The following is a 23,553-nucleotide window of genomic DNA, read 5'->3' on the forward strand; positions in this document are numbered from 1 at the left end:
ACTTTACCAAATTAATTGATTAGCTCTCACAGTTTTCTAAATTTCGTCTTGGCCAAATACCATTTTGTGGATAAATGATATTTGCTTGCAATGTTTTTTTTTTTGAAAGTTTATTGAGTTTGTGTAAACAATTTTGGACTAATTAAGTAAGGCAAAATGGAGGTTTTATATATGCATATGGCACCATTATACATATATAATGATTTACAGTATTAAATTTGTTTACTATTTACAAAATCCCTCTGCTAGTCCCTGAGTCTGGTGGAATGGAAGCTACTTTTAACTGGATGTGGCATAGCATTTCTAGATAGATTGGCATGGACAAAATTAGATCATCCTTATAGCTAAAATGTAAAAATAACCAAAACATTTAGAAACTATCCTAGATATATTCAAGGTTTGGGGAAAGAATAAAACACCTTACATATTGGAAAATAGTGTTTGGCAAAAACTAAATCTGTTTTCCATACAGTACTGCATTTTGTTCATTCTCTACATTATTAATATTTCTAAAGACAATCTTAGATGACTGGAAATAGGATTCTTTTAGGATGACTTCTGTACTGTTATTCAGTGAGTTCATATTCCCAAAGAAAAAATATAGACATTGTTTTTCTGGTCTCATTTTACAGGGAAGCATTTTCACCTATAGCATTGCTAAGTTAGCAACTATTATAATTACCCATGTTCCTTGGGTACTAAGGGTTAATAAGTTGTCCTCTAAGAGAGAAAAAGGAAAAAAAAAATTCAAGATGCCAAAAACTCATATTTCCTTTTTAGTTGGTGTCTTGTGGGAAGGTACTAAAGAAAAGAAGAAAATGAATTTTCTTTTCTCTGATTCCTTCTGTTCTCGGCAAAATATAGCTTCCCCAGGGGAAGTAATTCTGGAGTATTATCCAAATGAGGAAACCGCTGTTCTGATGGCACCAATCAAATGTGCTTTATTTCGGCCACATTTAGCTCATCTAGATCATGTGTCATTTTTCAGTATCAATCATTCTGTTTCCAATAAATCTCTTCATTTGCATACATCTTAAAAGTGTCAAACTTAAACTTTTATGATTATATATACATTCCATATAGATTTTTTCACTAACATACAGCTAGATTGTGAGCTTTTAGTCTATTTTAAATTAATACACTTCTTCACAGGTTTCAGATGATTATTTTTTAATTTATATGTGATACAATAAAAATTATTCCAGATAATCATACTAAAAATTGAAAATGTGTTCTGATGAATAGAATATATTTATGGTTGACTGCTTTATGTAATAAAATTGAAATGTTTTTCCCAATCATCTATACTTGTTTATGCTTTGCTTGATTATTCAAACTTTTATCTAAAAATATCTCCATAAACATAAAGACTATGAGTTTCACAGTTTATTATAATCCTGCCTTATTAGTCTATTTGAAAAAAATAAATCTGAACAAAAACTATTCTGTAAGCAAAATTGATCACCTCCAGTGTTGTCTCTTTTCTGTTTTAAACTTTTAATTTTCATTTATAGTTTATTTTAACTAAGTCTGTACAAATTTCCTTTATAATCAGTGTCCCCTGCTATAGGGAATTTGTTATCTGCTCTACATAGTTCCACACTTTGCTAAACATGATTGAATCAGATGTCTTAAAACCCTGAATTAACATCTAATAAAGAATTCTTTCATCCTTGATAATGTATTGCTTCATTCCCATTAAAATAGGCAACCTATTACTTCAGGCAGTTTGGTGGACAAGGTATAAAATGGAACCTGACATAGTACACTGTTCCAGATTAAACCTCTCCACTCTGGGCTGAAAAGCTATTTTGCATACATAGTGATTTTACTTAAAAACACAGTCCCATGTATTATGTAATCGTAACTCCACAAATTTTGGAATCTGACCAGTATGACCTGTCTCCTTACTGTTTTAACACCTTCTTCACTACAAAGACCCTATGCTGTACTTACACATATACTAAATTTAACAAAGTGTTACATTTACACTTAGAGATAAACATATATGTAGTGATTGCTCATAGCTCATAATCTTAGCTATGTAACAAAACAAGGAATTTGAAGGAAGCAATTTGGACCAGAAATTATCATCAAATATGAGAAATGTAAACACATGAATTTTTAAGTATTAAATTAATGTAAGAATTTTCCTGAAGGATTTTTTTTTTGCAAACAATTAGTGTCTTTTAGACTATTTGTACATTCACAATTAACTTTGGAAGTCAACTTCATATTTTATATTATTTAGAGCATCATTTCATTTTGTTTGTATATGTATTTAAATCAGTGTGTGTATCTGTGTGTGTTGGTATGTCTATATGAGTCTGTGTATTTGTTTGGGTGGGTGTGTTTTGTGTGTCTATGTGTGTATTAGAATTATTTGAAATAGATTCCAGAAAAAAGATATGCATATTCTATTACTAAAAGAAAAAAAAAACTAATTTTAAAGGTCAAAAAATGCTCAAAATTAATTTTCAAATGTTCAAAAAATCTTTGTATATTCAGATTCCTTTGTATGAAAATATTCACAAATTAACAATTTTTACCTCTTTTGTGCCTATAGTATATTTCTTGGCAGAATGGACAAAATAACACCAGTATTCTATGTTGAAATTTTCTTTAATTTCCATAGAATGACAAATGATAAAAATCTCTGCAGAATCATTTGGAATGTGATATCAAATATAGATACTTTATGAATACTGCCATCCCATCATGTAGCCACACTTCTTTTTCCTTCAACTTGAACTTTGTGTGGCAGATAAAAGCCTGAAAACTAATGGGATTTGCACTATGGTTGATATCTCAGAGCACTGCTTTTAGAATTGACATTTGGTGGAAAACGTGCACAAACTCATTATGAAACAGATTATACAATTAAATAAAAAGGTAGCAGCTGGACATTGCAAGGATTTTATATGAAAATCACAGCAAACATTGCTTAACTTTATGGAATCAGATTTCCAATGGATTTGTTGTCTGCTGCGCAAGATTCACAGTGGCAATTCAATTACTGCTACTCACAGGGAACTTGTATTTCTGCAAAACTTTTATCCTCAGCTCACCTCAATTATGATAAAGCAGTAGAACAAATTCATACATTTAGGAGAAAAAAAATATATTACAACCTGATAATGCACATTTAAAAACCTGCTGCTAATTGTTATCTATTGCAATTTAAGTAGTGTATTATATGAGAATTCAAAATTCAACACAACCTCTTCATCATTAAAATGTCATTGAAATGTGAATATTTACTTAAGATTAGTTGACTGTATGTAATATACACTTCATGTATTTGCATATGTATAAATGATTATAAAGATAGCATATCACTGCCTTTGATATACTTCTGATTTGAAATATTTCATGTCAATGTTGCTATATGTACTTATTATTTCTAATAACATAACTGATTTTCTTTTATTTGAAAGGGGAGCAAAATTAGATTCTACATTTGTTGAATAAAACTCACTCCTTTTCTTTCTTTTTTTTTTTTTTTTTTCCTTTTTTGGAGGGGAGAGGGGCAATCCTCATGACATAAATAACTATAATTTGATTCTAAAACAACCATTTTCTTCATGTTTTAACATTTCTGAAATCTGAATCTGTTTGCAGTCAATTGCTTATAACAATTATAATTGTTGGTGTTTCCTTTTTTCCTTTCATATTATAAAATGATGGCATAATACAATAAATATTGGATTTTTTCTTATTCTAAAATGAAGGAAAAATAATAACACATTTGAAAACACTTTCATATACATTGTCTTTAATTATTTAATTCAGAAGCTATTTACTGAATATCTAGTTCATATGCTGCACTATAGTTAGCAATAAATTTGGTACAAGCCCAGCCTTTATGGAGCTCTGAAATAGTGGGAAAAACATTCAAGACAAATATTCAATATACACTAATGTTACAAGGTTACCTAAACCATGCGTGGAAGGTCAGAAAATAATTTTGGAGAAAAATTGTGCAGTTCTCAGAATAACTATGCTTTAGCAGTTTAGGGATTGAAAAGGTGATATTCCAAAGAGAAAGATTATGAGTCCAAAGGCTCAGAAGTGATAAATGACCACTTAAACCAGCTCGTAAGAACTGAAGATAAGGTAAAGGGAAATAATAATACCAGAAGGAAAGAAGGAAACATAACACGAAGAGTATTTAATGACAAAGAGATTGGACTATACTCTTAGGACAACTGGGGGCTGCAAAACTAAGTCACCTATTTCAATTGAAAAGTTTTACTGGATCTTTGTTCCTAAGAGGATTTTTCAATTTTATCTCATTGTGTTTAATAGATCAAGACAGGCAGTGATTCCAGTCTCCTAAGGCCTTCCATCTCTGGAAACTATTTTCTTCAATTATTGTTCAAAAACTAGCCAACTCTTGTCTGTGCTCATCTCTATCTTGTAATAACTAATAGCAGTCATTTCACACTATTATTTTCGGGTTTAAAATCTCTTGACCAGTATCTAGAGGTTTCAGAAGCTTCAGTTTACCATTTTTTCAACTTCCTAACTACATGAATCTTTAACTTTTCAAACTCCAATTTTATTTTATTTTATTTTATTTTGGCCTCACATTTCCCAAGTACCATGCCATATATGGTAGGCTTTTGCTGATGGACAAACTCAGCAGTATGTTGATAAGTATTTAACAACCTAATATAAAAAGTAAATAAATAAGTAAATAAAACACATAAAGCCTTGATTTGTAGCATTTGATTAAATACTTCCACCATAGATAATTTGAGACTATCAACTTCCTGGCCATGAGCAGAGCTGAGCTTTCTTGAACCATCAATAGGAAGCCCAATACAAGACACCATTTTTTGTGTAAGTTAAGGTAATAATAACAGTAGATACAATTCCTAATCCAGGTTGTGTTTGTTGATTGAAAATCATCTTATTGTTTCCACATTCTTTAAAATGTAGCTTTGCAGTTTCTTTCATGAAGAGGGGGATCTAGTTAACAGGATTCACTTGCTTTGACCAAGAGTATGTGGCAGAAGTTACTATGACACTTCTGAGTCTAGGTCTCAAGAGTCTTTGTACACTTTCCTTCTCTACTTTACCCCTCTGCCTTCACTATGAGAGCAAGCCCAGAGCAACCAGCTGAGGGACACAAGAAGGAGAGTTGTGTCATCAGCTAAGAAGAAGCACAAACAGCCAGCTCCCACCAAACTTGTCACACCAAAACAACAACAAGACTAACTGGGACCAGACTCAGTCTAGATTAGCCAAACCATCAGCCAACTTATAGATCACTGAAGAATAGGGGTGATTATTTTTCAGCAATCCTGAACTGAAGCTTCTTCTCTCTTTCTCTCCACACACACACACACACACACACACACACACACACACACTTCAAAACTTTGTTGACAAATTGAGGAAGATGATGGCTGTTAGAAGTTATTTGTCTATCAACCACTCCTATTATTTAAAGTGTTTGAACAATATCCTTGCCAGGCATTTATACATATAACATATATTATACATATGTATATTCTTTATATGTTAATATATAAGACAAACATTATGTATAGTATAAAAATATATATAATATATATAAAAATATATCATTTCTACTGACTGTAGACTGGAGTAGTGATCTAATTTCTCACCCTATCTTTGGTTCCATTCATTGCCTTGCCATCTATTTTCTTCTCAGCACTTTGTCCTAAATTTATTCAAATGATTTTCCCAAATATGCAAAAATGCAAAGTGTTAATGGAAGCCCCTCTTCCCAATTACCCCTTCAGGTTCAGTTTGCAGGTGCTCAGTGAAGAAGGTGGAAACTCCTCTGTTACACTGAACAGAGGAGTTCATGGGAAGTGATAACATGGCTGCAGGAGGAAAGACAGTTTGAACATTGTTGGCTTGAAAAGAGAGCAGGTAATTATGATAACCAGGGATTAGTTGATTGGTGATTGTTTTTGTCCCCCTACCACCTTGTTTAAGATTTTTTTTGATGTAGGCTATTTTCAAAGTCTTTATTGAATTTCTTACAACACTGCTTTTTTTTATGTTTTGGTTTTTTGGCCACGAGTCATCCGGGATCTTAGCTCCCTGACCAGGGATCGAACACACACCCTCTGCTTTGGAAGACAAAGCCTTAACCACTGGACTGCCAGGGAAGTCCCAGTTTTTTGCCCTTTTTTTTTTTTTTTTTTTTTTTTTTTTTTTTTTGCTGTACGCGGGCCTCTCACTGCTGTGGCCTCTCCTGTTGCGGAGCACAGGCTCCGGACACACAGGCTCCGCGGCCATGGCTCGCGGGCCCAGCCGCTCCGCGGCATGTGGGATCTTCCGGGATCGGGGCACGAACCCGTGTCCCCTGCATCGGCAGGCGGACTCTCAACCACTGCGCCACCAGGGAAGCCCTGCCCTTTTAATAAGACATATTTGAGGATAGTTAAAAGGCAAAAGGAAAGCTCCAGTCTGAAGAAAAAGTCTGAAAATTATAAAGTCAAAAATTCTTGAGAAGACTGAAGAAGATTAAGTCTAAAGCAAACTTTAAAAGTTCAGAAGCCAATGAGAATCATTGGTTGCTTTAATGGATATTTGACAAAATTTTTCTGTAGAGTGTAAATATTTTAGACTTTGAGGAACAGATACTGATAAAACTACTCAGCATTGTCATTTTAGGATGGCAACAATAGGTAAAAGAATGGAAATTGCTGTGCTCCAATAAGATTTTTTTTTTCAAAATAGGCAGCAGGCCATGGGCTCCAGTTTGCCACCATTGTTTTAATGGAAGAAAAAACAAAGGAGCAGAGGATATTGAAGCTGTAGGAATGCTTTTGTGTAAGTAGTTTTTGTGAATTGAAGATGGGAGGGTGTTAACCAGAAACAAAAAGACTACTAGATATTTCTCATCCAAAGATAGGTTTATTCAGGATCTAGAGAAAATTACAATTCTGTGTCTCCAACCATGGTGAGTCCTGTGCAAGTCCCTGCACAGCAAGGGAAAGAGAACACTGTTATAGAGGGAAAGGATGATGGGAAGTCTATAGTAAACAAAGGGTCTTTGGCTTTTCATTGGCTGAGCCCTTGCCAGGAAATAAGAGGAGTCTTTCATCTTTCACAGGGCATGAGAGTTCCGCCTTCTGGTCTCCCAAGTCTATTTACTTGAGGGCTTTATTTATTTATTTATACAAGGAGTTGGCTTTTTCTGATGTTGTTATAATATCTGTAATTTAGGTGACAAAATGATTTGTTGATCTTATGTGTTTGGGAGGGGTGATTACAAGAGATTAGGACATTTTTAAAAAGTACTTTCAAAGCATGAGTTGATCTGGGAAAATGAATAGAATCCTTTGGAGTGTTAGGAGCTATCTGAGATTTGTCATCAGAACTTTGCCTGCTCGGTTGAAACTTCCTCCAATAACTCTCACCTGGAGAAAATAGAAAGTTGAGTTCAGCCATAGTCAGGCCACTGACAGTCAAGTGAAAAACAAATGGATAAACAACCAAACAAGCAAAAAATATTTTTACCTCCCTGCCACCTTTAAGGTAAGAAAGAGTAAGGGTGTGTGGGGGTAAAAGTATTTTCAATACTGTTAATGAGCTTGCAATTTGTGAATCTGAACTAGCTAGGAAGAGAAGAAAACACTGCCTGATTAGGAAGTGTAGAATGTCCATAGACTTAATGTACTCATAAAGTAGAAAAGCAGAGTTAGTGGTGAAAACTGGTAGAAAGTAAGAAGTCTGTGGCTTATAGACAAATTCTTGGGGGCCCACAAGCTATCTACAAAGGTTTTAATTCATTTTTATTTGAAGAATAATTTAAAAATTACCTTGAGTGTATTTTATATGATTTAAGTAAACATCTTTTGACCAAATACTGTCAAGCTATCTTTGTATCCTTTGATACATGTTTAAGATTATGTTGGCACCTTCAAATAGCAGTGCTATGGCCACAAAAAAGAAAAATCAGTCAGACTTAATTCATTAATGAAGATTTTGTGATGAATGAAATACTAGTGGTACAAGGTCAGGCTGCACTAATAAAAGTTTCACAAAAGATTCACTAGAGAAAAGAAGTGGAAATTGAGAACTCATACATTAAACAAGGCTTAATTAACTCAAAATAATCTGAAACTAAAGAATGATTTCTTTTTAATTAAGTAACACAAGCTACTATATTAAATTATAATTAATTTAAAATTCATTATTTTTGTAATTTAGTTTATATTAATATGATTATGCATATTAGTATGACAATGTGATATATGGGTAAAATTATATGGGTAAAATTGTTACTATAATTTTGATTACACTTATCTCAGTGATGTCATTAAAATAATTTAACAAAAAAAAGGGGTAAAGTTTGAACAATGCCATTATAGGTGCTATACATATTTTTGATAATTTAAATATATTAAATATTAGTTTAGAATGATAATTATGATGAGTCATATGGCAAAGATGCACATGTTTATGTGAATTGGAAAATAAACCCTAAAAGAATTCAAGTCAGCTTTGGTGTGTTCCATCATTCTGGCTCTGTTCAAATCCTTTTGGAATGCAAAAAGCCCTTGTGAAAGCTATGATTAACTAGTTACATTTTCATAACTGAGGTCTAATTATAAGTTTAGACATATCCTTGCCTAGCAAAGAAAAAGCCATAGCTGCTGACAGCTGCACAAGCTATAAACACTGGGAACAAAGTAAAGGAATTTGAAACAGCTGTGACTTTGTCAGGGTAATACCCTGCCGTTTCTCTTCTGTGAGGTGAGAGAAGATGTATCATTAAGCACACAACAAAACACATCTTTCTGGGAGAATCACTGGTCCTCATAGGTTGTAAAATTATAACTGCCAATTTTTTAAACAAAGCCTACAACTATCAGAGTTTTAAATAGAAAACAATGTACTGCAATCACAAAACATTCACAAACCTTTTCTCAGAAAAAATTGTCTTCATGCTGTTTTTGATTTCCTTATGATAGGATGAAATTCTTTCAGTTTGCAAAGACAGTATGGTGAAGAGCAGAATTTAGAGATGTCTCTGGCAGTTTGAGAAGGTAAAATATTTTATAACATTAAACATTAGCCATTAAATTTCTAATTTTTGATTGAAATAATGTGAAGAATTTTAATAAAATTATATATCTATTTTTCTTTGTATATTTTACATACCTACATACCTAAATATACATAGATACAAGCATATATTATAGTTAAATGTAGTCAAATAGTCGTGGGGGGGGCACGTGTGCATGTGTTTGGCATTTTATTATATACAATACTTGACAATTTGGTAATATTTGATTATGAAATATAATTATATATATATATATATATATATATATATATATATATATATATATATAGGGAGAGAGAGAGAGAGAGAGAATTTTACTATTTGGTTTTCATATTAAACTCTTATCACTAAAAATTAACTTTTATATAAGAAGATCAGAATTCCCAACATTGAAATAGTTTCACTGTAATAAGTGCTTTTTGCTAATCTCACAACATAAAATAAACCAGCAATTTGTAGAGGTTTTCCACTATGTGGCCTCATTTATACATTCATTCAACAAATGTATGTGGACAGTTAAAATGCAGCAGGCACTACCTCGGGCCTGTGGTTCAAGGTGTTACTGACCAGGGTCCTTGGATTTTTAATCAATGGAAATTGCTAAGAGGCCAGAAGAGAAATTCAGAGAAGGCTTTTTGGCACTCATGATGCAGCATGAGGAAGCAAAAATAAGTAACAGGTGCCCTTGCTTGTTCTCCGATTAGGGCAACCTTGTTCCTTAAATGGGGTGAGGGTAGAGATGGGCTGGTGGGTTGGGCAGGCTTAGATGGTCTGCCTGCCCCCTTGGTGGTGCAGTGTGCAGGGATCATGCACAGTACTCTGCTTTTGCTCCTGGTATCTCAGAAATGGCAGTGGATTTGTGGCTTTTCTGTATTTTGTTTATTGTTGATAATTGCCTCAACTGAACATGCATGTGGTTATTTTTAGTCCCTTATAGTTTCTCAGTTCTGTTGCTGGAAGAGATATTTGTCAAGATGAAAGTGCAAGCACTCCAGTAAAAGGTCCTAGGTCCTGGCCTACCTTAAAGCTGGTGAACAAAATAGACACAACCTCATGCACTTTTCAGTCTAGAGGGGAAGTTGGCCAATGAAAAATGTCAACAATATATCATCTATTTTACTAATCCAAAAATGCAGTTTTCTTTTTTTTTTTTTTTTTTTTTTTGCATTTTAACAACCCTCAACTGATAATGTAAGAGAGAAGAACAAAGCTGACTCTCTAGTGGATCTATTCCTTTAGCTCAAAGCTTAGTGCTCTGTTGCTTGTGCTTAGTCATGCTGCCTCTGTTCCTTTGTAAAACAATGTTGCCTATAGCCTGAAATACACATAATAGACATTTTGCAATGCTCTGCTTTCAAGGCTTGACCTTTAAAGCTATAACAATATTTTTATTCATATAGAGATAAAAAGCTGCAGAATAGAAAATAATATTTGTCTTGTTGGAGGTTTACAGGAACATAATGACCAGACTTACATGGACAGCTGTAAGAACAAAAGATTATCAAAACCCCTCCAGGGTCTGGCCAGCAGCAAGAAGTCTGCAATGATAAGCCACACCTCCTCCCTTTTTAGTATAAAAGAAGCCTGAATTCTAACTCAGTTAAGATGGTTCTTTGGGACACTAGTCCACCATCTTCTCAGTCTGTTGGCTTTCCAATATTCTTTGCCTCAACACCTCGTCTCTCAATTTAGTGACTTGTCCTGTGGCCAGCATTAGGGGCTTGGACTCAATAACAATGACATTGTCTGATTAATTGTGTCTTTCTCTTGCTATGGTGCAGACAGTAGTCTTTGAGTAGTCTAAGTAGAATTAATTGTCATTGTTGGCCAGTAGGCACATTTAGTCCACTAAATGTTCACATGTCTTTGTTTCAGTAGAGTCAGGTGTTTTGTTCAACAAAATTTCTCAACCCTTAAGAGAAAGGAATTCATAGGCATAACAGTGCCTTGTTAATTAATAAATTAGTTAATTAATTAGTTAACATAAAAGAAGGGGGATTTCCCTTCAACTTAATAATGATGAGAAAAGATGTCTGCAGGGCTCAGGGGAAGAGAGAAGGATTGGATCTGCCAATAGTTCATAGAAAGTGAAAGTAAAGGGGCAGCTTGATTTGGTTTTGACCCAGGTATGTACAATTACAGAATAAGTACATGCATAAGCCTGTCTAGTTGCCACTGCTAGTGGTGGTTCTGGAAAGCTTCCCCCATTGATATTTCACTGAACAAGATATTTTAAGACTATTTGAAGAAGGAACAGGAGTCCTGGTTATTGATAATGTCTGCTGAAATTAAGAAAATGCCAACACCAAAACTTGCAAAATGTGTGCCAGTAGTTTAGTTTACAACCTAGGAAACAATGGTAAAGTAATCTTTGCTTACTTTAGAAGTATTGTTTTCTTTCTCCACATTTGCCAATTTTCTTAATAGCATATAGTACAATACTGCATGGAAAACATGAACAGCAGTAACAGTGAATCAAAATACAAAGTAGAAAAGTTAAACTTTTTGAATTCAAGGAATTTAAGGAAGGTTTAAGGATACCTTCACTAATTTATTTTGATTATAATTACATTTTTAATATGTAAAAAGGTGATAAATGTTGAATAAGATTCAAAGTGTTATTTTAGGTAGCTTAAAATGAAAATTCTGACTGATAGAAAATCAATATATCATAGTTTAGCAAAGTTGCTGCTTTCCTAGCAGTATATAAAATGATTTTGTCTTCCATTCAGTTACAAATTTAGTGAAATAAATGATAATTAAAATATCTGCTTAAAGGAAACAAGATAAGGGCTAAGACTGTAAATTGGGGAATGCTTTTCATTGGATCATCAGAAGGGACAAGCTTAATAATTATGTTGAGATTGTATCCAGAAAATCCCAACTATATTAGAATTGTATCCAGAAAACTTGGCATGTGCATGGTCATGCTAGACAGAGTAGGGGAAGACTGCACAAGGTGAAGGACAAGGTGAAATAGTGAAAAAAGTTTGGCATGTGGGAGTAGAGTAAGGATGTTTGCTTGGACTGTAATAGACTTGAAGAGAGTGCTATTGAGATGAGGTGCAAATGGTAAATAGAACAAGGTAGAGTCCACATTTTATTCTAAATGCAATAGGAAAGCATTTGGGTTGAGAATAACATCTGATTTTTAATGTAGAAGTATTATTCCCATTACTCTGTGGAGAATAGTTCGAAAGCATGAAGACAGGCATGAGGGGATGAGTTAGGAGTCTACTGCAATAACCCATCTGGCAGAACAACCAGAGCAGGGACAAAGGAGAGCAGGAAAAGCAGACATATTATAGATTTTTTAAAAATGTGGTTTTTTTTAATACATAGGAAGTATTAAGTTTCAGATATAATAAATGAGGGAGAGAAAAGAGGGCAAAATGGCTCCAACGTTTCTTGCCTGAATAGTTGTTTAAATTCTGGCACAAACACATGGTAGTTCAAGGAGGAATGGATTTGGGGGAGATAATTCAGGATTTCTGCCTGGTACATGTTTACAACACTTAAGAGACATCTGCATGGAGATATCAAGTAGGAATTTAGATAAATGGGACTGAGGCTAAAAGAAGAAGTCTACATGGAAGAGATAAACTTAGAAAACATCAGCATAGCATGTTCACTGAAGAAATATGATGCTTATTTCACCTAAGGAGAAAGACTAAAAAGATAACAGGGCCTCCCTGGTGGCGCAGTGGTTGAGAGTCCGCCTGCCGATGCAGGGGATACGGGTTCGTGCCCCGGTCTGGGAGGATCCCATATGCCGCGGAGCGGCTGGGCCCGTGAGCCATGGCCGCTGAGCCTGCGTGTCCGGAGCCTGTGCTCTGCAACGGGAGAGGCCACAACAGTGAGAGGCCCGCGTACCGCAAAAAAAAAAAAAAAAAAAAAAAAAAAAAGATAACAAAGATCTGAGGCATACCAATAAGATATGGAAATGAAGAAAAGGATCTGGCAAAGTAAAAAGAAACACAGATTTAAGTGGAAAACTGAAGCCCATGGTGTCTGGGAATCCAAGAGAGAGTATGGCAATAAGAAAGAGTGGTTGAATACATGACTTGTTGTGGTAACATTTCAAAAGGTGAGAGCAGAGGAATTGCCAAATGATTTGGCAATAAGACACTGAGAAAAATATATGGAAGCAGCTGAATCCAGCCTGGTGGGGGGGACAGATAAGTAAAAGGCAGATTCAGAGGATGCAGGAGGAATACTCTCAAGAGGTATGCCAATGAAAGGAACTAGATAAATGAGGTATAAGATGGAAATCAATTTATTGTCAAGAGGGAGAATCATATTTATTATTGTTATTATTACTTTATTTTAATGATAATATCCTAGGAAGACTGTATATTCTTGGGTAAGAGGTAAGCAAGATTATTAGGAAGGAAGAACTTGATTGAATATATGGTAGCAAGAAGCCAAGTCCTTGAGAAAGAAAGAAAACTCAGTATAAAAGCAGGAATTGCTTTCAGATTGCAGAGACCCTTGTAGTGTGAGAGTGAGAACAACCCTCACAGGCCTCCAACTGTGGGGAACATAACTGAACAACGGGGTGATAGGGGCAAAATTAGAAAAAAAAGGAAAATTAGTGAGGACATAAATGTAAAATTTCAAAGAAAATATTTACTGTCATTATAATGAATGAATTCCAGGAACTGAGGTTGCTAACAGCTGAGCATACAAATAGCTTTTTTTTGAGAAATTAATTTCTGAGAGAAATTAATATTATCAATGAAAACTAAAAGATTTTGAAGAACCCGAAACATTGGAAGAGTGGATACTGAATGGTGGTGGTGGTGGTAGGAGGGTGGTATTGGTGAAAATTAGTCAATATAAGTAACAAGTTTATGACTCAATCTAAATATGCCCATTTTCTAGTTATTCAGGAGCTCTGCAGAAGAAGATGTTGCATCTATTACCAATCTACCTACCAGTGTGCCATTTCACCCCTCAGTGAGTTGGAACCCAGAATTATCCATCGATCATGCCTTCACAAATTCAAGGAGAGAATCTCTCCCATAAATTATCACAGTGATATTAGCAAGGAAAATGAATGTAGGGCATATAGAAGCCAATTAATATCCCAAACAATTAATATCTAATGTTACAATAAACCTGGAAATGGAATATTATTCAGCCATAAAAAGAATGAAATAATGCCATTTGCAGCAACATGGATGGATCTAAAGTTTTTCATACTCAGTGAAGTCAGACAGAGAAAGACAAATATCACATGATATCACTTATATGTGGAATCTAAAAAAATTGTACAAGTGAAAAAACCTACTTACAAAACAGAAATAGAGTCACAGATGTAGGAAACAAACTTATGGTTAGAAGCAGGTAAAGGGAGCTAGGGATAAATTGAGAGATTGGGATTGACATATACACACTACTATATATAAAATTGTTAACTAATAAGAACCTACTGTATAGCACAGGGAATTCTACTCAATACACTGTAATGACCTATATGGGAATAGAAGTTAAAAAGAGTGGATATATGAATTTGTATAACTGACTCACATTGCTGTACACCTGAAACTAACATAACATTGTAAACCAACCATAGTCCAATAAAATTTAACTTAAAAAAATAAACCTGGAAAAACCAATACCTGTTGGAAGGAGAGATGTAGAAGAGTTGGTGAGTATTTTAGAATGTTTTCCAAGCAATTCTGTTACAGCCTCACCTCTCATCCTGGACAGCTTACCTCATTTTGAGTAGTTTAGCTCATGGAAGGCAACAGCACTTTCTTACAAAGTGTACCTGATTGTTACTGTCAAAATGAACAATATTCAAATGCTGCATTCCAATGCACTAATGGTGTATTTGACTCAGTTGTATCATCTATCTTCATTAAGTCTTTGACTTTTATATTTCTACTGTATAAGCAAGGGTATTGATCTACTATTACAAAGCTAAAACTTTTGTCAAATGATAAAAGTAACACTTCCTTAAAAGACACAAAACTTTTCCTTTAGCTATAGTAATAAGCCACTTGTCACAAATTCCGTCAGTACAGAATGGATCTGATTCAGTGGTTAAGACTAAAACAACCCCAAAATTTCAAAGTTAATTCAATTATTTTCACAATCTTAAATCCACTAAATTGGATTGCACTTACTTATTTAGGTTAGGAATGATCGATTTCAAAGCACTTACTATTATTTTTATTTGAGATGGAAATTAATCATTTGTGGGAGCTCATCCTAAAAACAGCCTTTTTGAAAGGAAGCTGATATTATCCAAAATTACTTATTGATTTTCTCTGATTTAGAAAGTTGAATAGTGATAGGTGAACACTATAGGTTTTTAGAATTGTTAATTATTTTATTGTGGTTAACAGGAAAACATTCAGATAATTTGGTTATGCAGAAAGGTTCTCAAAGTGTCTATTGTCTGGAAATAAGACAGTAATGCAGAAATAAATCTGTCCTTCTATTTTCAATCAGATGCTCTCAGTATTTTAATAAAATCAAACAGTAATGATTGTTATGTATACAAATAAAACCCCTTAGATTGTAATCATGAAAATGAATATTGACTTGTCAAACAATCGCCCATGTTACCATATGTGACAGTGGGAGATTGCAGAGATTACAATGTACCATGACTAAGTGAAACTCAATTTAATTGGAAATATGTGCAAGTTTTATTATATTTTATGAATATTTTGAACTGATAATGATGAAGCTTTTTGACCTAACTAGAATTAAATTACAACAGCTGTGATATCTCCATTCCAACACATGTAAAATGAACACAGCACTTTGAACATCTGTTCTGCAATAAAAGAGGGCTAACTGCTGCAATCTCAATGACAGTCAAGTAGAATTGCCAGATTCCAACAGAGAGCAAAGAAAGAAGAAGCAAGTTGGAAGAATTTAGTATTCACTAAAGTAAAAGACAATTTTTTTTCAAAAAGAAAAATATTGAAGAATTTTGCAGTGAAGTAGTTTATAAGTTTAAGATGTTTAAACATAGATGGAGTATTTATTCCTTAAATACATAAGTATATCAATGAATGAATAAATAAATAAACAAGCACAGTTTCCAGAATTCCTCAAAGTAGAATTAGAGGGCCTGGGTACACACCCCTTTGGAAATCTTATGCAAGCTATAAACCTTTTCCAAAGGGAATATAATACATATTCAGAAAATGATTTCAAGGCATCCATTTATTCTCACATTCCCTCCTCAAGTATCTAAGTTTAGAACATCTGTTCGATAGTTTGGGTTTTATTTGTTTTTGTGTGTGTGTTCATGTTAAGAAACAAGACAAAGAAAAAATAAGTGAAAAATAGCCATATTAATATCTGTAATTATCATTATTATATTGCACATTAAAAATCTCTAATTGAAATTGCAAGTAAAAAGTAGAGAAAACTGATTAACCAAAAACCTTGAGACAAGTGGAAATTGTTCATGTGCAACATAAACGCCGTGTGTTCATTAAAGCCATTATGAACCATATATATGGCATATGTTACATAATGTATAGTTTCATGATATTACAACTATCTCTTTAAAATTTTCTATTTAAAGCTACTGAGGGCTTCCCTGGTAGTTCAGTGGTCAAGAATCTGCCTTTCAATGCAGGGGAACACGAGTTCAAGCGCTGGTTTGGGAAGATCTCACATGCTGTGGAGCAGCAAAGCCCGTGCGCCACAACTACTGAGCCCGCATGCCTAGAGCCCATGCTCCGCAACAAGAGAAGCCACCACAGTGAGAAACCTATGCATGGCAACGAAGAGTAGCCCCCACTTGCTGCAACTAGAGAAAGCCCACACACAGCAATAAAGACCCAATGCAGCCAAAAAATAAATTAATTAATTAAATTAAAAAAAATAAAGTCTTGAAATTTTGGTGCTTTAGATTCAAGGATAAATCAAAATGTTGTCAGACATGTTAGAACATAGCACTGGATGTTGAAAAAAATAAGTTTGAGGTAAATATCAAGAAGAGAGAGCATAAGATGTGCATCTAAATCATGAGTGAAAGGAAGAAAGTAAGAAGCATTTAAGAAAGTTTTTAGTAATCAGTAGGCACTGCCTTTTTTTAAAGAAATAATCAACAATGACATAAAGAATTAATATCAGAAAAAATGGGGTTTGGTTTTAAAACTATTAAACCAATTTATTGAGATATAATTGATACATAAAAGTTGTAGATAGTTAATGCATTGGGTTGGCCAAAAAGTTCATTCGGGTTTTTCCATAACATTTTATGAAAAACTCAAATGAAATTTTTGGCCAACCCCATATATGACTCAATGAGTTTGAAGATAAATAGGCATTGTTTTTATGATAAAGCTGTTTTGAAGATTTAATGAGGAAGAGGATTCAATTTTCCTCCTTGGCATCTGTAGGGTGTCTCCATGATACTGGCCTTATTCTGCTTTGCACTCAGGGTGCTCATGACCAATAATACCCTGGTCAACAACACCACCACTTTGAGATGTCTCTCCCTGGCTGCCTCCTAAGTGCCTTCTCAGCCACTTGTACCTTAATTTGAAAAGATATTGAGTCTTCTCCTCAATCTTGTTAATTTCTCTCTCCCATTTGAAAGACACAATTCTTGGACATATTTTCATCAATTTTGAAATTGAAACAAAATCATACATCTCATCTAAATACAAACATATAAACATTAGGACAAATTCTGCTTTATTTTCAAACTCTTGCAACAAATTCCATCTTTGATACACAGTCTTTCATAAAATTACTTTTTCCCATCACTACTAGGGACTCACTTGCCTTGAGGAAATAAGAAAAGTCTTCAGCCCAACATAAAAGAAACTCTGTGATCAAGCTTAGGCTAGCCATTCAGGATTAATTGTTTGCATGGCATCACATTACAATGCATGATTCCTTGATTCTGACTTCCTATTATTACTCTGTATATAGCATACCATTTCTCTGTCCCATGCTTTCTTCTGAAGTTCCTTTGTCTATCTTCCACCCACAATTATCATATCATGAATCACATTCTGCTAAAATAATTCTCCTAAACCTTCTTTCCCCAGAGCCTAAGTAAGGTCATTCACATCTTTTATCCCATGTATAATGCCTAAATTTTATCACTTACCACTTTCTTTTGTAATTAGATTCAACAATTACTTCCATCTCTGCCAGTTGACTATAGTCTACTCTTGAGCAGAAACTGTGGTATTCCATTTTGTGACCTTAGCACCCAGCATAAAACCATGTAAACCATGGACAAAGCATTTGCTTATTACATGAAAGAATTCAATTGAGAAGACTCTTGGTGTGGTGGTAAAAACATACATGCTTTGATATTAGACCATTCGGGATTAAAGTTTTAACTCTATCAGTTATCAGTTCTGTGATATTAGGTAAGAAAAATTATCTTCTGATTCACAAACATTACTCATCTGGAAAACTAGATTAACAGTGAATGGAATTTTGTAGTTTATTGAAAATCAGGATAATGTATTTTAATGTAACAAATAAGGATTAAAGCATGGAGAAAATAAGAAATTATTTTCCCTCTATCCCCATTGCTAGTGTTAAATCTGTTTATTGAATTTTTTAAAGGACTTTAAAGGGAGATCTGACTTCTCAAAAATGAATGGACAGAAATAGGTAACCAGAATCTCTCTCCAGTGGCCTCAGTTTATGGTTATTCAATCCCTGCTTTGGAATCTCTTGAGGAGAGTTATAATTCTTCATTTAATAAAACTGCATATACTTATAAAAGTAAAAATGTTTGTAAGTTTCCAACCTTAAGAGATTTACTTTAAAATGCATTTAAATGTATGGCTATTGAAAAAAAAAAGTCTTTGAGCCCTTTTGTTTTATATACCATTTCAAGAGACTCTAAGAAATCAGTAATAATGTACAAAAATAATAGTACACAACATAACAACATTAATTTTATTTTAAGAAGTTAACTTTTAAATTGAGTTTTTAAAGACTGATCAACAATGTAAAATCTTTGTCACACTAACACTTTTGCAACATCTTTAACATTTGAGGCAATACAGAACTTTGGCCTCACATATGATGTGGCTGTTTATAAATAATTTTCCTCACTGTTGGATGCCAATAGACTCAGGGCCACTCAGCCAAAAAAATTACAAAATTACTACCTTTTGTGATCATTTTTGTCATTTAGGTTTTCAGAGGACCGCAGCAAGTACAAATGCTATTTTGACAAAAATGTGTGTTTGGCAGAAGCCACCATCTTAGATTTGAAACTCAAAGTTTCTTCATTGATTCTTTAATTTTCTTTCTTTTAAAAAATTCATAAGTACATGATAATTGCTATGGATGACTGAAAATGTTCTATAAAGTTTCTTGGAAAAAATATTCTGGAGATTTTTTGAGAGAGTGGTTTCATTTCTCTGTAATTTTTACAGAAAGAAATTTGGTCATAAAAAGCTACTCCTATGTTAAATAGTTACCATACGAGTCAGTAATTCCATTCCTATATATCTACTCAAGAGAAATAAAAACGTGTCAACACAAAACTTATACATGAATGTTCTCAGCAACACTATTCATAATTGTCAAGAAATAGAAATAACCCAAATATCCATCAACTGATGAATGTATAAATAAAATGTGATTATATACATGCAATAGAATATTATCTGCAAATAAAAGGCATGGAATACTGCTACATGCTACAAAGTTATGCCATGTGAAATGGGCCAGTCACAGGATACTACATACTGTATGATTCTATTTATTTAACATTTCCAGATTTTGTTCATATAAAATAGATAAATCCATAGAGACAGGATGTAAAGTTATGGTTGCCAGGGACTGAGGATTAGTGAAGGGAGAGGGAGTGACTGATAACAGATGTGAGATTTCTTTTTGGGGTGATGAAAATGTCCTAAATGAGCTTGTATTAATGGTTGCACAGCTCCTTAAATATAGTAAAAAAACAGTGAATTGTATACTCAAAACAGGGAAATTTTGTGTTATGCAAATTATTTCAATAAAACAGTTTAAATACACATTTTTCTCAAAGATTAAAGGGTTTACTATACTAAGTAGTAAAATTGTTTTATATTTTAACAAAAAATACCATGAAAAAGTAATATTAGTTTCAAAAGATAACAATAAGTCACCTGCTTAGACATATTTATTCTAAAATATTCAAGGTTTAATATTTTTCATGGACCTATCCTTATGAATATTAAAACATAACAACTACAAATAAACAGTAATGACTAGTTTGAAAGATATAGAAATGTAAAAGCTTCAAATTTTACTTAAATCTACTTCTTAACATACTTTTATTTGCTTTTTTATTTTTATATATACAAATTATCTAAGTAGGCTTTTGCTTCATTGGAGTAACTGTTAAAATAAACTAACAAAATTCAAGGAAAGATAATTGTCTATTAAATAAATTTTTGTGTCTATATCCAACCACATCTCTTCAAAGATTTTTATATACTGTCATTCTTTTACTCTTTTCTTCTATGGCAAGCTGGCTTTGTTCCTATCACATCACTGAAGTTTATGTCTACATAATTACATACAGCTTACTAGGTCCATCAAAGACTAAATCTTTTCAGTTTTAGCTGTAGACATCTTAACCTCATCTCTATCAGAGACTGTAAGATACTTTTATTTCCTATGAGGTCATTGTTTGTGGCTACAGCTAGTTCTAATTGTCAGTTACCTAAACTTTCAAGGACATCAGTTCTGCTTGTCAGCTGCATTCAGTCTGGATGCTGCGTGCATGGCATCCTTCTTGTCTTGTAGTTTTCTAACCCCAGGTGAGAGTTTTCCCTCCAACATGATGATACCAACACAGTGAAACCAATGTCTCTCTTTTCCACATTTACCCTATCAACCTGAGTTTTCCTTACTATTTTTTCCATACAGCCAAATTATTTGTCTCCATGGAAATTCCTTCCACTGCTGATTTCTTACCCAACCACTTTACTGTTCATAACTTCTTACCTACTGTTCACCTTTTTTGATTTAAAATATATTTCATAGGTAATTATTCTCACACCAGGATCACACATGGTATGGAGGCCTCCCAGGTTACCGTAACCAAAGAACTTCATAAGAAATAGTACTTCCAGCAGAAGCTATGTGTAAAGCTTGATCCAATAAAATTTCCTTGAGCTTTCAAGAGAAGGAACTCTGTGGTGAAAGTCGGCTCTTGTTAAGATTACATTTTGGCTCAGCTGTCTACAGGTTTTAACATAAAATGAATTATCAAATAAAATTTTTAAAAATTTTTAAACTACTTTTTCAACAAGTTATGTGAAACTGGAAGCACAAGGCTTTGAAAATAGTGAAACATCAAAGCTGGAGAGTGCTTTCTTCTCTTTCTTTTCGGACTGAGCATATTATTTTACTTTAATGATGCTAATACATCACCAGGGAAAAAATGTACTGGTCACTTAGAGTTTATGCTATAGAGCAGTGAAAAGTTGGTGCATAGATACAATGTTTTAACAGGATCCAGATTAGGAATAGTCGTAGGTAATAGGAGATCATGCATTTAAGCAAAAATGACACTTTTAGAATTCATAAAATTGTTGAACAGTAAAATTTTAAGACCTCTAGACCCTGAGTCAGAAACCTGCTCTTTGAAGTATAATTGCTCCTCTGTTTTTAAGCCTAAAGGCTGTTAAAAATAAGGATTCATAAAGAACCCACAGAAACTCTGCAGTCACCCAAGAACACTGCATTATATATAAAAATATTGTAATCCAAAATTGGAAGGCAATCAACTCTCCCACACCCAACACAAGTCACAATGAGTTTGAATAGCATTCTTTTTGCCTCTTTCAAAACACAAAGCTCTCTTTTCTTTTTTCCTTTTGTTTATGGCATCTCGGTGTAAAACAAAAGTCAAGTACTCTTATTTGACAAGATTTTGTGATCTCTTGGTCACTGCTACTCACTTTCTTAGGTTTTGAAATAATACATACAATGTTGTATTTGTGTTTGAATGGTCATTTGGATGGTACATCTGCTGTAATCACTTTGTATTGAAGAAACAACCTCAAAAATCACAGTTAAACAACACAGCTTTTTTTGAGATTGCCGATGAATTATAGCATTTCGGGAGCCTGCACTTTAACCTCAGTTCTTATTCTTGAACCCAGGCTGAAAGAGCTGCCCACATCTAGGATATGCTGTTCTCATAAGTGAGTGAGGAACAAAATGAAACAGAGCCAAATCACACAAGTACATTGCATGCTTCTGCACAGTTGTGGGGAAAATTTTGTCTGCTTACACATCCCTGGGCAAAACAATATATGTTGGAGGCCCAGTCAGCAACACATTTTCAACCTCTAGGGAGGCATGGCAAGGGTGGGGAGAGAACAAAAACTGTGAACAACGAATATATTCTACCACAGTTGACCCCCTTGGTGAGAAACATTCACTTTCCCTTAATGCAATTAAATCCATCATCTCCAAGAGATTCCAAATGCCTCATCCAATTATTCCTTCAGACTTAAAATTTGGGGCCTCATGGTCTGCATCAGGTCAGAATGCAGTTTTGCTTGATCCAGATCTGTGAACTGAAATAAGATATCTCTTCTTCCCATCACACACACACACACACACAAACACACACACACACAGAGTATAGAATGGTGAAACAGTAATAAGACAAATATAGTAAATTATCACATCTAGAAAGGAGGAAAGAGTAAACACCTACAAGTCACTGATCAATAGCATTTCTGAAGATAAGACAAAATGTGTGAAGTCCCCCAATTTTTTTTTTCTTTTTTTTTGGTATGCGGGCCTCTCACTGTTGTGGTCTCTCTCGTTGTGGAGCACAGGCTCAGAGGCCATGGCTCACGGGGCCAGCCGCTCTGCAGCATGTGGGATCTTCCTGGACCGGGGCACGAACCCATGGGCCCTGCATCGGCAGGCAGACTCCCAACCACTACACCACCAGAGAAGACCCCCCCCCAATTCTTGACATATGAAATATTCCTTGATTAGGTTCTTGTTCATCCAAGGAGGAGCTCTCTGAAACGTTGTTCTCCATGGCTCTTGGTTCTATCTTTGGAAACTTATTCTATCAGTTTCCTTGAATGCTTTTGAAGAGAGGTGAAGACTATTCACTTTGGGGTGATTAAACAGTTTTCTAAGTATGTTTCCTGTACTTAGTAATTTGGGATCCCAAGAGTTATCTTGAATAGTCACAATATTTGTTACTCCAGACTGTCAGGATATTAGGCAACTCAACACACTCAATTTTTAAAAACATTTTACTAACTGATTCCATTCAACTCCAAATGCCCATCAATAGAAGCATGCCTCTCTCTATCTGATTAGAACCACCTTGATTTCTCAGGCTTCCATAGAATAATATCCTTGCTCTCTTTCCTAGAGCCATTCACTTTAATTGAATGAATTTCTAAATGCACTATTATTAGTCTAATCATATATTTTGACAAAGGATATGATGACTACATCCTTGATTTTTTTTATTTTCCTGAGATTCCTTTACTGGCTAGAATTGA

This window comes from Mesoplodon mirus (genome assembly GCF_964341445.2).
Source record: "Mesoplodon mirus genome assembly, chromosome: 5".
In the NCBI taxonomy this organism is placed as follows: Eukaryota; Metazoa; Chordata; class Mammalia; order Artiodactyla; family Ziphiidae; genus Mesoplodon; species Mesoplodon mirus.